Source organism: Lolium rigidum, chromosome 3 (genome assembly GCF_022539505.1).
Source record: "Lolium rigidum isolate FL_2022 chromosome 3, APGP_CSIRO_Lrig_0.1, whole genome shotgun sequence".
NCBI lineage: Eukaryota > Viridiplantae > Streptophyta > Magnoliopsida > Poales > Poaceae > Lolium > Lolium rigidum.
The window spans coordinates 195874953-195891321 of NC_061510.1; positions in this window are offsets into that span (position 1 = coordinate 195874953).

The window sequence follows — 16369 nt, forward strand, 5'->3', positions numbered from 1 at the left end:
GCCACCGGCGGCGGCAGCCTCCGATGCACCGGCGGCGGCGGCGGCGGCGGCGGCGTCGTCCGTCGAGGGGACGGGGCCGAAGATGGAGGCGTCGCGCTTCGAGCCAACCTCGACGATGGGATTGGCATTCTCCTTGTCCATCTCTCCGGCGGAGGAAGAGGAAGAGGAAGAGGGAGAGGGAGAGGGTTTTTGCTTTGGAGAAGATGATGGGACGTGGGAGAGAGTTGGCGATGCGTGAGCGAGTGAGAGTGACAGAGACGAGTGGGAGGAGGCGTCTATAAAGGCGAGGGGTGGTTAATGCGACCCGCGTCCTACGCGTGCACGGGTGCACGTCCGCACGTCTTGGACTTCCGCAACGCGACACGCGTCCACGATTGCACGTCTCGACTTCTCCACCGCGACCCGCGTCTACGCGTCAACAATTGCACGTGTCCTCGAGTCTAACCCCGGAAATTTAGATATACTCAGGTATACCCTCGAGTCTTATACTAGCATTTTTTGTGTGCTCAATTTTCCCCTCGAGTGCTAATACGGCTAGTGCAATATACTCAGTTTTACCCTCAAGTGGCTGGTCAACGGAGAGTCAACAAATGGGATTAACTAGTTAAATGAGTCATTTAATGTGCAAAAAAATCCTAAAAGAGTGGCACTTACTCATGGAGTCTTTACCACAAATTGACACTTCTCAAATCATAGATAAATCATAGATAAATCAAGTTTTACCACAAATTGCCACTTCTCAAATCACCTAGTAGCTATGAAGGTGCATGGTTTTCCACAATAAGCCCTTCCCAAAACAGCTTCCCCCAAATCATACTTTGTCTAAATGAGGCCACAATTCTCACACCGATGTATATTGGTATTGCAAATAGTTTGAGGTAGGCCAAGATGGGTTTCATTGTACAAAACACGCATTTTCCATTTTTTAAATCTCATATTTGAATCCCTTAGTCTATTTACTACCCGGGTGCCCTTGGTTTCTTGATAGTACTCGGCTTTGCCCTCTCTCTTCACAAATTCTCGCAGACGTGCATCATCGCTCCGATTGGTCTAGCCCATGTCACGCGGATCGTGCCCACCGACCGTTGATCGTATGAAGGGAACGGGCGGGATAACCCCTCTCTCTCTCGTTGGCGGTTAATTAGCTTGCCGAAGGGCGGTTTTCTCGTATTATTTTTCACGCGCTAAAAATTATAAACTGTTTTAGGCGTTATTTTTCACGCAAAAAATGATAAACCATCACCGATTTGTTGTTACCATTACTTTTCACGCAAAAAAAATGATAAACCATCACCGATTTGTTGTTGCCATTACTTTTCACGCAAAAAATTGATAAACCATCAACAATTTGTTGTAGCCATTACTTTTCACGCAAAAAAAATGATAAACCATCACCGATTTGTTGTTGCCATTACTTTTCACGCAAAAAATGATAAACCATCAACAATTTGTTGTAGCCATTACTTTTACGCAAAAAATGATAAACCATCAACAATTTGTTGTAGCCATTACTTTTCACGCAAAAAAAATGATAAACCATCACCGATTTGTTGTTGCCATTACTTTTCACGCAAAAAATGATAAACCATCAACAATTTGTTGTAGCCATTACTTTTCACGCGAAAAAACCTAATTTGTTACAAAAGCTGGTTTCGAGTGAGACCTAACCAAGTTTGGCATACATGATGGCATACCTATAACAACAAGGAATATCTAAAAGGGAAAGTTTCAGAAAATTTAGGGTGAAAATGATGCCATACATGATGCTCGTTTTTCGAGGTTTTGACCCGAAAATCAATTGGGTATTGTAAAGGGAAATAAAAAGTTCGAAAAATGTAAAAACGAAACAATCTATCTATCTATGTATAGAAGATCAGTTGTATGAAATTTGAGGTTATTTAGAGAAGGTAGAAAAAATCACCTTGTTAGAAAAGCTGGTTTCGGCGAGACGAAACGGCATGCGCTTAAGCAAAGTGATTTTTTCGAACATCTCCAAATGACCCCAAATTTTCCATACATGATGCCATACGTGTAACAACAAGGAACCCTATCTAAAAAGTGTCAAAAAAGTTTGCCCAACCGTATAGCTCTATCAAAAAGAACCTCACCATGGCGCTAGTATAATTTTGGGATAGTTACAAACTTTCGTTACCTAACCTTCAACATGAAACTTGTTTCAAATTCATTTTGGCCTACAAGAAACAAATCCCAACTTGATTCGAGCACCACAGCCTCCAAACGATGCCGATGCCGATATCGGCATGGTCGAACGGCTATGCTCGCCGCCACCGCTAGGTCAACGTCGGGATGCACCCTCAATCCCGTCCCCTCATTCGATCACCGACACACCGGAGATACCGCCGAGGCCAATGCCGAACGTACATGCCGATGCCAATGCCGATCATGCATGCACGCCGCCGTGGGCACGGCCACGCCGACCCGCTATGCTCGGACGCCACAGACCGCCGCGAGGTCTTTCCCTTCGCCACCACACTCTCCTAGCACCCACCTATACACGCCAGAAAGGAGAGACACTAGTTTTCTCTACATTGCTCGCGTTCGTGTCCGACACTGTCAGTCAAAGTTTTGAGGTGGTCGTCGATGTCGTCGACCATTTCTTCTCTTCTTTGCATGGTTAAACGCGTCTAGTTCATATCTATCTAATGCGTCTGGTCTCGTCTCATGCAGTTCTTTGTGGACGTCGATCTCATCTCGGCACCCCGCATGCCACCTCCTCCGTGCCATCGCTCGTAGAGCTCCGTTTAAAAATCTAATCCTACCCGTGTATTGCCCCTTGTATCGGCGTCATGGCCCCACTTGTCATTTGATATACCGAAGCCCCACTCGTTCGCGTTTTGGTCGTGGATACAGCGATGCTTACGGTCAAACAAAGATGGATGGTCCGACGTGTCTTTGCAGGCTCTACGTGGCCCCACTAGTCGGAAGATAACGGTCAACCGTCGGGCAACCGGCCGTTACATCACGTGTGATGGTTTCAGACAAACGCTTGGGTAAAACTGAGGAAAAACTAAGGAGCTGGGGAAAACTGAGCACAACTAAGGACCCGAGGGCACGAAAATAGAAATCCCTTACTAAAATGGACGGGCGCGACAACGCGCGCCATCATGGTCTAGTAATCCCAATAAAATGAAACGACCATACATACATATACTCCCTCAGTCCACTAGCAACGGGCGGGCGACTCCAAACCCTAGCGCCAGCCACCCTCCCACCACCCACCCTCGTCGATGTCGGGCGAAGGTGCGGTGTCAGCAGCGGTAGATCCTTGGATCCTGCTCGTGATGTGGCAGGTGGGGCACTCCCAACCTGGCAACAGAGATCTTAAGCGATGAGCCGACGGCTCCTCGCATGGCGAGCCAGCGCACCGCAGCGAGGTGGTTCCTTGTAGTGGACACGGCGGAGCTCGACATCGGTGGCTTCTTCCTCGCGGGTGGTGGCGTAGCTTCTTCTGGAAGGGGCTCACAGGCGACAGGGCGACAACCTCGGGTGGACGGCAGCGTCGGCTACGGCGGCTAGTAGCGTCCGCGGGTGCGCGTCGTCGTCCTTGGCCACGTGGGAAGCAAGGTGGTGTGGGTGGCGGTCTTGGCGTGTTGTTTGCTCTGGCGCCCATCCGCCAGATCTAAAGGTCCATTTTTTTCCTCACGCTGGCTCTCTTCCCCACTAGTGTTGGTCATTAGCTCCAGTTGGATCCGGAAAAAGTTCGGGTGGTGGTGGTGTGAGACCGGGACCGGGAGAAATCCCTAGTCGGCTGGACCACCACGGTAGTGGCGACACCCTAGGCGTCATGCTTCTTCTCAAGGCGCTGTGGAGGACCCGTTTCTCCCCACCCCGGCCATGTTGTCGGGTGAAAACCTACAATCCTTTGGATTTGGCGATGATGACGCCAACGGCGGAGCCAGGAATTGCTCAGAAAATGGCAAAACAAATTGCACAAAAATGACCCCAGTTTTAAGGCATAACAGAATACAAACTAAGTTGGATAACTAATACGAATTTAAGCATTTTATTCAATAGTTTTTCAATTCAAAACAAAAGACAATACGTAGCATACATGAAGCAAAAGATGGTACCAAATCAAAGATCTTCTTGTCCCGAGCCTTCCATGACTACATCTTCAATAGTAGAAGAAGCTAACCCTTCAAATATAAGATGCCGATCAGTACATACACAAGCAAATAGTTCATAATGGAAGCAAAATATGAAAACTTACTTGTAGGACGAGGTAAAAGGCCTTTGCAAGAGCAATACCCTTGAAATCGCTCTATGATCTTTGACTCTTCAAAACTAACAAATATAGCTCGCTCAATATAACAGACCATGTATGGTTCATCCAATCATCACTCATCTTGTTCCTCAACCTAGTCTTGATAATGCTCATTGCTAAAAAGGTCCTTTCCACTGTTGCAGTTGCAACTGGTAAAATCAATGCTAACTTAACAAGGCGGTAAATCAAGGGGAAAGCTGTGTGCATATCAGCTAGAACCATCTTCATGGCAAGATGACCAAGATAATTACGGTTCATCAAATGAGAATCAATTCTTGCTTCTTGGATGAATGAGTGTAAGGGTATATTGCCCCTATGTGTGGTTTTGGTAATTAATGACAACCCCTATGGACTAATGTTTTCATTGAGTTTATATATGAAGGAATATTCCATAGGTACTACTTGTATTCCATGTGTTGGATTCAAGTATGGATGCCATGAATATAAAGATATACCTTATGTATTGGCATCAAGATCATCGATTTGAAGATATATATGTGATAGGATCAAGAAGAAGAAATGAAGATGGAGTTCTTATGTGGAACTCAATATTAGCCATGCTCTATCCTATGTGATAAGCAATGGATGATCAAGATCTTGAGAGCTTGATTCCAAGTGAAGAATTCTTTATATACACCTCAAGATATTATGATAGAGTATGAGAAGATACAAGTTTGTGTTGGGCATGATCAAGATGAGCATCTCAAGTGGATCACATGCTTGAAGCTTGCCGTCCATTTGGTGATAATGGACATGTGAAGATGTGCATCAATGAAGCCTTCCCATCATAGTGTATGGGGGAGCATTTGTGAGTCTTCACGAAGTAACGATGATCAAGTAAGGCATTCCGGCTTGTGTAGAGCTTGAAGAGTTATCATCAATATCAAGCGGGATGCGCAAGGCAAAGGTATGACCTTGATAGGTTTTCCTTTTACCGGTCTCAAGGTGGTTGATGAGAGACCGGATTATAGGATAGATAGTCGCACTATTAAGAGGGGCTTTCGGTTGGGTAACTTGATCACATAGTCTTAGGGAGCTCAATCTTTTGCATACTTTGCATATCCTTATTGCTTCTTGGTGTTTATTGGTGTGAGATTCTTGAGCTTGTTGCTAGCTTTACAACAAGCCCAAGTTCATCGAAAACGGAGTTCGCATGCATCTTCTATTGTGTTTTCGAGGTTGGGTGATTTTACCGGTTATTCATGATGTAAGGTTCTACCTTTTATATTCATGATAAAATCCCCTCCTACAGATTCTTGAGTTTTCACTTTCTATTGGATAGCATTTGTTGCTATCTTCCAAACAAAATTGGTTTCATTCGAATAGGAGTTCGGGAGCTTTAGTTATTAAAGAAAAGGAGAAAGCAAAAGAAAAAGTAAAGAAAAAGGCGGCCGGTCGGCCGACCGGCCTACCGGCCCACAAGACGGCCCACCCGGTCCAGGCCGGCCCTGGTGTTGACACCGATGGGCCCCTTACTGAGGCGGCACCGGTCTGGTCCGGCCCCGGGCCCGGCAGCCGCCGGCCGACCCGGCTCCCGCCCCAGCCTGACCGGCCTCCTGGCCGGGCTGGGCCTTCTCCGCTCCGCCCCACGCGGCCCACCTCGTGCGGCCTCGCCCTGACCTATCTGTCGCGCTGTGCGGCGCGCCGCTCCGCCCGGCTGCTGGTCCGGCTGGGCCGGATCCCAGGCCGGCCTGTCCGGCTCCAGCCCCGGTCAGCCGGCTGGGCCGTGATACGTCCCAAACGTATCTATAATTTCTTATGTTCCATGCTACTTTTATGATGATACTCACATGTTTTATACACATTATATGTCATATTTATGCATTTTCCGGTACTAACCTATTGACGAGATGCCGAAGAGCCAGTTGTTGTTTTCTCGCTGTTTTTGGTTTCAGAAATCCTAGTAAGGAAATATTCTCGGAATTGGACGAAATCAACGCCCGTGGTCCTATTTTTGCACGAAGCTTCCGGAAGACCGAGGGCTTACGAAGTGGGGCCACGAGGCGCCGCCACAACAGGGCGGCGCGGCCCGGTGCCGGCCGCGCGGCCCCGGCGTGTGGGGCCCTCGTGTGGCCCCCCGACCTGCCCTTCCGCCTACTTAAAGCCTTCGTCGCGAAACCCCGAGCACCGAGAGCCACGATACGGAAAACCTTCCGGAGACGCCGTCGCCGCCAATCCCATCTCGGGGGATTCGAGAGATCGCCTCCGGCACCCTCGCCGGAGAGGGGAATCATCTCCCGGAGGTCTCTTCATCGCCATGATCGCCTCCGGATCGATGTGTGAGTAGTTCACCCCTAGACTATGGGTCCATAGCAGTAGCTAGATGGTTGTCTTCTCCTCATTGTGCTATCATGTTAGATCTTGTGAGCTGCCTATCATGATCAAGATCATCTATTTGTAATCCTACATGTTGTGTTTGTTGGGATCCGATGAATATTGAATACTATGTCAAGTTGATTATCAATCTATCATATATGTTATTTATGTTCTTGCATGCTCTCCGTTGCTAGTAGAGGCTCGGCCAAGTTGATACTTGTGACTCCAAGAGGGAGTATTTATGCTCGATAGTGGGTTCATGCCTCCATTAAATCTGGGACAAGTGATGAAAGTTCTAAGGTTGTGGATGTGCTCGTTGCCACTAGGGATAAAACATCGATGCTTTGTCTAAGGATATTTGTGTTGATTACATTACGCACCATACTTAATGCAATTGTCCGTTGTTTACAACTTAATACTGGAGGGGGTTCGGATGATAACCCGAAAGTGGACTTTTTAGGCATAGATGCATGTCGGATAGCGGTCTATGTACTTTGTCGTAATGCCCCGATTAAATCTCATAGTACTCATCATGATATATGTATGTGCATTGTTATGCCTTCTTTATTTGTCAATTGCCCAATCGTAATTTTTTCACCCAACATCTGCTATCTTATGGGAGAGACACCGCTAGTGAACTGTGGACCCCGGTCCTATTCTTTACATCCGAAATACAATCTACCGCAATTGTTCTTTACCTGTTCTTCGCAAACAACCATCATCATCCACACTATACATCTAATCCTTTGTTTACAGCAAGCCGGTGAGATTGACAACCTCGCTATTACGTTGGGGCAAAGTTCTGTGATTGTGTTGTGCAGGTTCCACGTTGGCGCCGAATCCCTGGTGTTGCGCCGCACTACACTCCGCCACCAACAACTTTCAACGTGCTTCTTGGCTCCTCCTGGTTCGATAAACCTTGGTTTCTTTCTGAGGGAAAATTTGCTACTGTGCGCATCACACCTTCCTCTTGGGGTTCCCAACGGACGTGTCAACTACACGCATCAGGCCGCTCCGCCCCTTCCGGCCTGTGCGCCGGTCCGGCCGGGCTGTTGACCGGCTTGTCCGGCTCCTGCCCCGGTCGGTCGGCCTGTGCGCCGGCTGGGCCGATTTTCTGCCCGTTTTCACTATGCAGTTTTTCTGTCTTTCCCCCCAACGGTTTTATTTGCTCCCTAGCTATAAATAGCCCTTCTTCCACCTTGAGCAAGTCAGTTCTTCCCATTCTCTCTCCTCCATTGTTGCCTTTGAGGAACTTTCTCTCTCTCTCTTGTCTCCCCCCATGATTCTTGCTCATTCTTGAGGGATCTAAGAGAGGAGATCTAGATCTACACTTCCACCAAACCATTTCTCCTCTAAGTGAGGGGAACTCTTGGGATCTAGATCCGTGAGTCTTTTGTTGACTTTCCCCATTGTTCTTCCTCTCCAATCTCATCCTACCATTTGTTGTTTGGGTGGGATTTGAGCGTGAAGGACTTGAACACCTCTAGTGTTCTTGCTTTGCATCATTGCATAGTGTTGAGCTCTCCACCACGATTAGTTCGAGTGAGAGACCGTGAGCTTGTTACTCTTGGAGGGAGACTGATGTCTACGGGTGCTTCTATTCTTGTAGACAGTGTTGGGCCTCCAAGAGCAGAGGTTTGTAGAACAGCAGCAAGTTTCCCTTAAGTGGATCACCCAAGGTTTATCGAACTCAGGGAGGAAGAGGTCAAAGATATCCCTCTCATGCAACCCCGCAACCACAAAGCAAGAAGTCTCTTGTGTCCCCAACACACCTAATAGGTGCACTAGTTCGGTGAAGAGATAGTGAAATACAGGTGGTATGAATAAGTATGAGCAAGTGGCAACGGCACCAGTAAAAGTGCTTTGCCCAGGACAGTAAACAAGCGATAGTAACGCAGCAGTAGTAACGCAAGTAAAACAAGTAAACAAGCAGCGATAGCGATATTTAGGAACAAGGCCTAGGGATTAGACTTTCACTAGTGGACACTCTCAACTTTGATCACATAACAGAATAGATAAATGCATACTCTACACTCTTTTGTTGGATGATGAACACATTGCGTAGGATTACACGAACCCTCAATGCCGGAGTTAACAAGCTCCACAATTAAATGTTCATATTTAAATAACCTTAGAGTGCAAGAAAGATCAATACGACTAAACCAAGTACTAACACAAGCATGCACACTCGTCACCTTCACGCTATGTAGGAGGAATAGATCACATCAATACTATCATAATGATAATTAACTCCACAATCTACAAGAGATCATGATCATAGCATATGCCAAGTACTAACACGGATGCACACACTCGTCACCATTACACCGTGCGGGAGGAATAAACTACTTTAATAACATCACTAGAGTAGCACATAGATAAATTGTGATACAAAACACATTGCAATCATAAAGAGATATAAATAAGCACTTCACTACGCCATTCATAACAGTGAGTAAGTATTCTGTGAAATATAGCCTAAGAGACCCACACGGTGCACACATTGTCACCTTTACACACGTGGGACAAGGAGTCTCCGGAGATCACATAAGTAAAACTCACTTGACTAGCATAGTGACATCTAGATTACAAGCATCATCATATGAATCTCAATCATGTAAGGCAGCTCATGAGATTATTGTATTGAAGTACATAGGAGAGAGATGAACCACATAGCTACCGGTACAGCCCCGAGCCTCGATGGAGAACTACTCCCTCCTCATGGGAGCAGCAGCGGTGATGAAGATGGCGGTGGAGATGGCAGCGGTGTTGATGGAGAAGCCTTCCGGGGCACTTCCCCGCTCCGGCAGGGTGCCGGAACGGAGACTCCTGTCCCCCAGATCTTGGCTTCGCGATGGCGGCGGCTCTGGAAGGTTTTCCGTATCGTGGTTCTTCGCATCAGGGGTTTCGCGACGGAGGCTTTAAGTAGGCGGAAGGGCAGAGTCGGGGGGCTAACGAGGGGCCCACACCACAGGGCGGCGCCGCCATGTGGTGTCGCCACCTCGTGGCCCCACTTCGTATGCTCTTCGGTCTTCTGGAAGGTTCGTGGCAAAATAGGCCCCTGGGTCTTCGTTTCGTCCAATTCCGAGAATATTTCGTTACTAGGATTTCTGAAACCAAAAACAGCAGAAAACAGGAACCGGCACTTCGGCATCTTGTTAATAGGTTAGTTCCGTAAAATGCACGAATATGACATAAAGTGTGCATAAAACATGTAGGTATCATCAATAATATGGCATAGAACATAAGAAATTATCGATACGTCGGAGACGTATCAAGCATCCCTAAGCTTAGTTCGCTCGTCCCGAGCAGGTAAAACGATAACAAAGATAATTTCGAAGTGATATGCCATCATAACCTTGATCATACTATTTGTAAACATATGTAGTGAATGCAGCGATCAAAACAATGGTAATGACATGAGTAAACAAGTGAATCATAAAAGCAAAGACTTTTCATGAATAGTACTTCAAGACAAGTATTAATAAGTCTTGCATAAGAGTTAACTCATAAAGCAATAAATCAAAGTAAAGGCATTGAAGCAACACAAAGGAAGATTAAGTTTCAGCGGTTGCTTTCAACTTGTAACATGTATATCTCATGGATAATTGTCAACATAGAGTAATATAACAAGTGCAATATGCAAGTATGTAGGAATCAATGCACAGCTTCACACAAGTGTTTGCTTCTTGAGGTGGAGAGAGATAGGTGAAATGACTCAACATAAAAGTAAAAGAGAATGGTCCTTCAAAGAGGAAAGCATCGATTGCTATATTTGTGCTAGAGCTTTTATTTTGAAAACATGAAACAATTTTGTCAACGGTAGTAATAAAGCATATGAGTTATGTAAATTATATCTTACAAGTTGCAAGCCTCATGCATAGTATACTAATAGTGCCCGCACCTTGTCCTAATTAACTTGGACTACCGGATCTTTGCAATGCACATGTTTTAACCAAGTGTCACAATGGGGTACCTCCATGCCGCCTGTACAAAGGTCTAAGGAGAAAGCTCGCATTTTGGATTTCTCGATTTTGATTATTCTCAACTTAGACATCCATACCGGGACAACATGGACAACAGATAATGGACTCCTCTTTAATGCATAAGCATGTGGCAACAATTATTATTCTCATATGAGATTGAGGATATATGTCCAAGACTGAAACTTCCACCATGAATCATGGCTTTAGTTAGCGTCCCAATGCTCTTCTCTAACAATATGCATGCTCCAACCATAAAGGTGGTAGATCTCTCTTACTTCAGACAAGACGGACATGCATAGCAACTCACATGATATTCAACAAAGAATAGTTGATGGCGTCCCCAGAAGCATGGTTATCGCACAACAAGCAACTTAATAAGAGAAAAAGTGCATAAGTACATATTCAATACCACAATAGTTTTTAAGCTATTTGTCCCATGAGCTATATATTGCAAAGGTGAATGATGGAGTTTTAAAGGTAGCACTCAAGCAATTTACTTTGGAATGGCGGATAAATACCATGTAGTAGGTAGGTATGGTGGACACAAATGGCATAGTGGTTGGCTCAAGTATTTTGGATGCATGAGAAGTATTCCCTCTCGATACAAGGTTTAGGCTAGCAAGGTTATTTGAAACAAACACAAGGATGAACGGTACAGCAAAACTCACATAAAAGACATATTGTAAACATTATAAGACTCCATACCGTCTTCCTTGTTGTTCAAAACTCAATACTAGATGTTATCTAGACTCTAGAGAAACCAAATATGCAAACCAAATTAGCAAGCTCTAAGTATTTCTTCATTAATGGGTGCAAAGTATATGATGCAAGAGATTAAACATGAGCACAACAATTGCCAAGTATCAAATTATCCAAGACATTTTAGAGTTACTACATGTAGTATTTTCCAATTCCAACCATATAACAATTTAACGAAGAAGAAACTTCGCCATGAATACTATGAGTAGAGCCTAAGGACATATTTGTCCATATGCTACAGCGGAGCGTGTCTCTCTCCCATAAAGTGAATGCTAGGATCCATTTTATTCAAACAAAACAAAAACAAAAACAAAAGCACACAGACGCTCCAAGCAAAGTGCATAAGATGTGACGGAATAAAAATATAGTTTCAGGGGAGGAACCTGATAATGTTGTCGATGAAGAAGGGGATGCCTTGGGCATCCCCAAGCTTAGACGCTTGAGTCTTCTTAAAATATGCAGGGGTGAACCACCGGGGGCATCCCCAAGCTTAGACTCTTCACTCTTCTTGATCATAGTATATCATCCTCCTCTCTTGACCCTTGAAAACTTCCTCCACACCAAACTCGAAACAACTCATTAGAGGGTTAGTGCACAATAAAAATTAACATGTTCAGAGGTGACACAATCATTCTTAACACTTCTGGACATTGCATAAAGCTACTGGACATTAATGGATCAAAGAAATTCATCCAACATAGCAAAAGAGGCAATGGCGAAATAAAAAGGCAGAATCTGTCAAAACAGAACAGTCCATAAAGATGGATTTTATTAGGCCACCAGACTTGCTCAAATGAAAATGCTCAAATTGAATGAAAGTTGCGTACATATCTGAGGATCATGCACGTAAATTGGCTTAATTTTCTGAGCTACCTACAGGGAGGTAGACCCAGATTCGTGACAGCAAAGAAATCTGGAACTGCGCAGTAATCCAAATCTAGTATCAACCTTTCTATCAACGACTTTACTTGGCACAACAAAACTCAAAACTAATATAAGGAGAGGTTGCTACAGTAGTAAACAACTTCCAAGACACAAATATAAAACAAAGTACTGTAGCAAAATAACACATGGGTTATCTCCCAAGAAGTTCTTTCTTTATAGCCATTAAGATGGGCTCAGCAGTTTTAATGATGCACTCGCAAGAGATAGTATTTGAAGCAAAAGAGAGCATCAAGAGGCAAATTCAAAACACATTTAAGTCTAACATGCTTCCTATGCATAGGAATCTTGTAAATAAACAAGTTCATGAAGAGCAAAGTGACAAGCATAGGAAGATAAAACAAGTGTAGCTTTAAAAATTTCAGCACATAGAGAGGCATTTTAGTAACATGAAAATTTCTACAACCATATTTTCCTCTCTCATAATAACTTTCAGTAGTGTCATGAGCAAACTCAACAATATAACTATCACATAAAGCATTCTTATCATGAGTCTCATGCATAAAATTATTACTCTCCACATAAGCATAATCAATTTTATTAGTTGTAGTGGGAGCAAATTCAACAAAGTAGCTATCATTATTATTCTCATCAAGTGTAGGAGGCATAGTATCATCAAAGAAAATTTTCTCCTCAATGCTTGGGGGACTAAAAATATCATGAAAACCAGCTTCCCCAAGCTTAGAACTTTCTATATTATTATCAACCATGGTGTTCGAAGCGTTCATACTAATATTACTACCAGCATGCAAATAAGATTTCATAGGTTTTTTAATTTTCGCATCAAACAATCCATGTTTTAAATCAGGAAATAGAATAAGAAGCTCATTGTTGTCCATTATGCCAAACTAGTGTAAACAAGAAACAAAAAGATGCAATTGCAGGATCTAAAGGAAATAGCTTCGAGCACAAACACAATGGCGCCTGAAAAGTACTCGTTACTCGGGACCGGAGTATGAGTGCCTTTTTACCTTTCCTCCCGGCAACGGCGCCTGAAAAGTGCTTGATGTCTACGGGTGCTTCTATTCTTGTAGACAGTGTTGGGCCTCCAAGAGCAGAGGTTTGTAGAACAGCAAGCAAGTTTCCCTTAAGTGGATCACCCAAGGTTTATCGAACTCGGGGAGGAAGAGGTCAAAGATATCCCTCTCATGCAACCCCGCAACCACAAAGCAAGAAGTCTCTTGTGTCCCCAACACACCTAATAGGTGCACTAGTTCGGTGAAGAGATAGTGAAATACAGGTGGTATGAATAAGTATGAGCAAAGGCAACGGCACCGTAAAAGTGCTTTGCCCAGGACAAGTAAACAAGCAGTAGTAACGCAAGCAGATAGTAACGCAAAGAAACAAAGAAACAAGCAGCGATAGCAGTATTTAGGAACAAGGCCTAGGGATTAGACTTTCACTAGTGGACACTCTCTACTTTGATCACATAACAGAATAGATAAATGCATACTCTACACTCTTTTGTTGGATGAGGAACACATTGCGTAGGATTACACGAACCCTCAATGCCGGAGTTAACAAGCTCCACAATTAAATGTTCATATTTAAATAACCTTAGAGTGCAAGAAAGATCAATACGACTAAACCAAGTACTAACACAAGCATGCACACTCGTCACCTTCACGCTATGTAGGAGGAATAGATCACATCAATACTATCATAATGATAATTAACTCCACAATCTACAAGAGATCATGATCATAGCATATGCCAAGTACTAACACGGATGCACACACCGTCACCATTACACCGTGCGGGAGGAATAAACTACTTTAATAACATCACTAGAGTAGCACATAGATAAATTGTGATACAAAACACATTGCAATCATAAAGAGATATAAATAAGCACTTCACTACGCCATTCATAACAGTGAGTAAGTATTCTCGTGAAATATAGCCTAAGAGACCCACACGGTGCACACACCGTCACCTTTACACACGTGGGACAAGGAGTCTCCGGAGATCACATAAGTAAAACTCACTTGACTAGCATAGTGACATCTAGATTACAAGCATCATCATATGAATCTCAATCATGTAAGGCAGCTCATGAGATTATTGTATTGAAGTACATAGGAGAGAGATGAACCACATAGCTACCGGTACAGCCCCGAGCCTCGATGGAGAACTACTCCCTCCTCATGGGAGCAGCAGCGGTGATGAAGATGGCGGTGGAGATGGCAGCGGTGTTGATGGAGAAGCCTTCCGGGGGCACTTCCCCGCTTCGGCAGGGTGCCGGAACAGAGACTCCTGTCCCCTAGATCTTGGCTTCGCGATGGCGGCGGCTCTGGAAGGTTTTCCGTATCGTGGTTCTTCGCATCAGGGGTTTCGCGACGGAGGCTTTAAGTAGGCGGAAGGGAAGAGTCGGGGGGCTAACGAGGGGCCCACACCACGGGCGGCGCGGCCCCCTTGGCCGCGCCGCCATGTGGTGTCGCCACCTCGTGGCCCCACTTCGTATGCTCTTCGGTCTTCCGGAAGGTTCGTGGCAAAATAGGCCCCGGGTCTTCGTTTCGTCCAATTCCGAGAATATTTCGTTACTAGGATTTCTGAAACCAAAAACAGCGAGAAACGACAACTGGCACTTCGGCATCTTGTTAATAGGTTAGTTCCAGAAAATGCACGAATATGACATAAAGTGTGCATAAAACATGTAGGTATCATCAATAATATGGCATAGAACATAAGAAATTATCGATACGTCGGAGACGTATCAGAGACCTCCTAGTTGGTTTGGTTGGTGCCCCGGTGATCTCTTCGTGGAAGATTGTGAAGGGGCCCGGGCTTCTCCTTCGTGGAGCTTGTGAAGTGGTTGTGGAGCTTGCCATCTCCGGAGCGGAGGAAAAGCTAACCATAAGGAAAGGGCCATTATCCTTCGTGGGTGTGGTTCGGAGAATAGGGTGAGCCTTCGTGGCGCGGGAATCCTTCGTGGGACCTCCACTCCTCCAAACGTGACGTACCTTCTTGCAAAGGAAGGGAACACGGGAATACATCCTCATCTCCGCGTGCCTCGGTTATTTCTATACCCGAGCTCTCTTTCCTTGTGATAGCTATCGTGCTTGAAGTACATATATCTTGCTATCACGTGTGCTACATATATCTTGTGCCTATCTTGCTTAGCTATAGTTGCCATTGTTACACTTAGTTGAGCTTAGCATATTTAGGGTTTGTGCTTGTAAACTAAACGATAGTTTAATTCCGCATTCTTACAAGACAAATCCGCAAGAGTTTTTAATTGCCTATTCACCCCCCTCTAGGCGACATCTCGATCTTTCGATGAGTCTAATTGGTTTCTAAGGACAAATGCAATTTCATATGTAGAGAAGTCAGCAACATACATATTAGCAAGCTCAACTAGTTTTTATTCATCATAATTGGCAAATGAATTTCTGGGATCAAGACAAGCTATACATCTCAACAACTGAGTGGATCTTTCAGCAAAGCGGTTGTTCAACTCAACAATAATTTGATCATGCAAAACATTGAATACTTCAATTCTGAAATAATGATAGTAAGATACCAATTGGCCACCTCAAGTCCTTGAACGACCATTGGATGTCCTTGTATCTTCCATGTTTGGCACTACAATATTGTATTTGAGATAAAAGCCAGTTACCTCTGTAAGGATCCCATCCCAACCATCATGCCTTATCTCTTGAATTTTATCCAATGTGGACTTAATAAATCCCACAGCACGTACAGTGTTCTGATTCTTCTTTTGCAAGCAATATGATAGATCATTAGTCTTGCCCAACATTCTAATCATAATATGCAATATGAGAACAAATTCAAATGTCTCTATGTGCTTTATCAACCCCCCAGTTGTGGTTCTTTGTGCAACATTCTCTGCATCAAGGAATAGATTTTCTAATACCTTCAGAACAAGTTTCTACATCAAAATAAGGCGGCATAAGGTTCTATGATGTGATCCCAGCGTGTATCACCAGGTCTTGCAAGATTAGTTAACTGGTTTTTTCCCTTCCCACCAACAGTTTCCCCTTCCTCCAACTAGCGCACAATTTCATCTTGCTGCTCTTGGGCCAATTGATCATGTCTCTTACATGAAGCATTAACAATT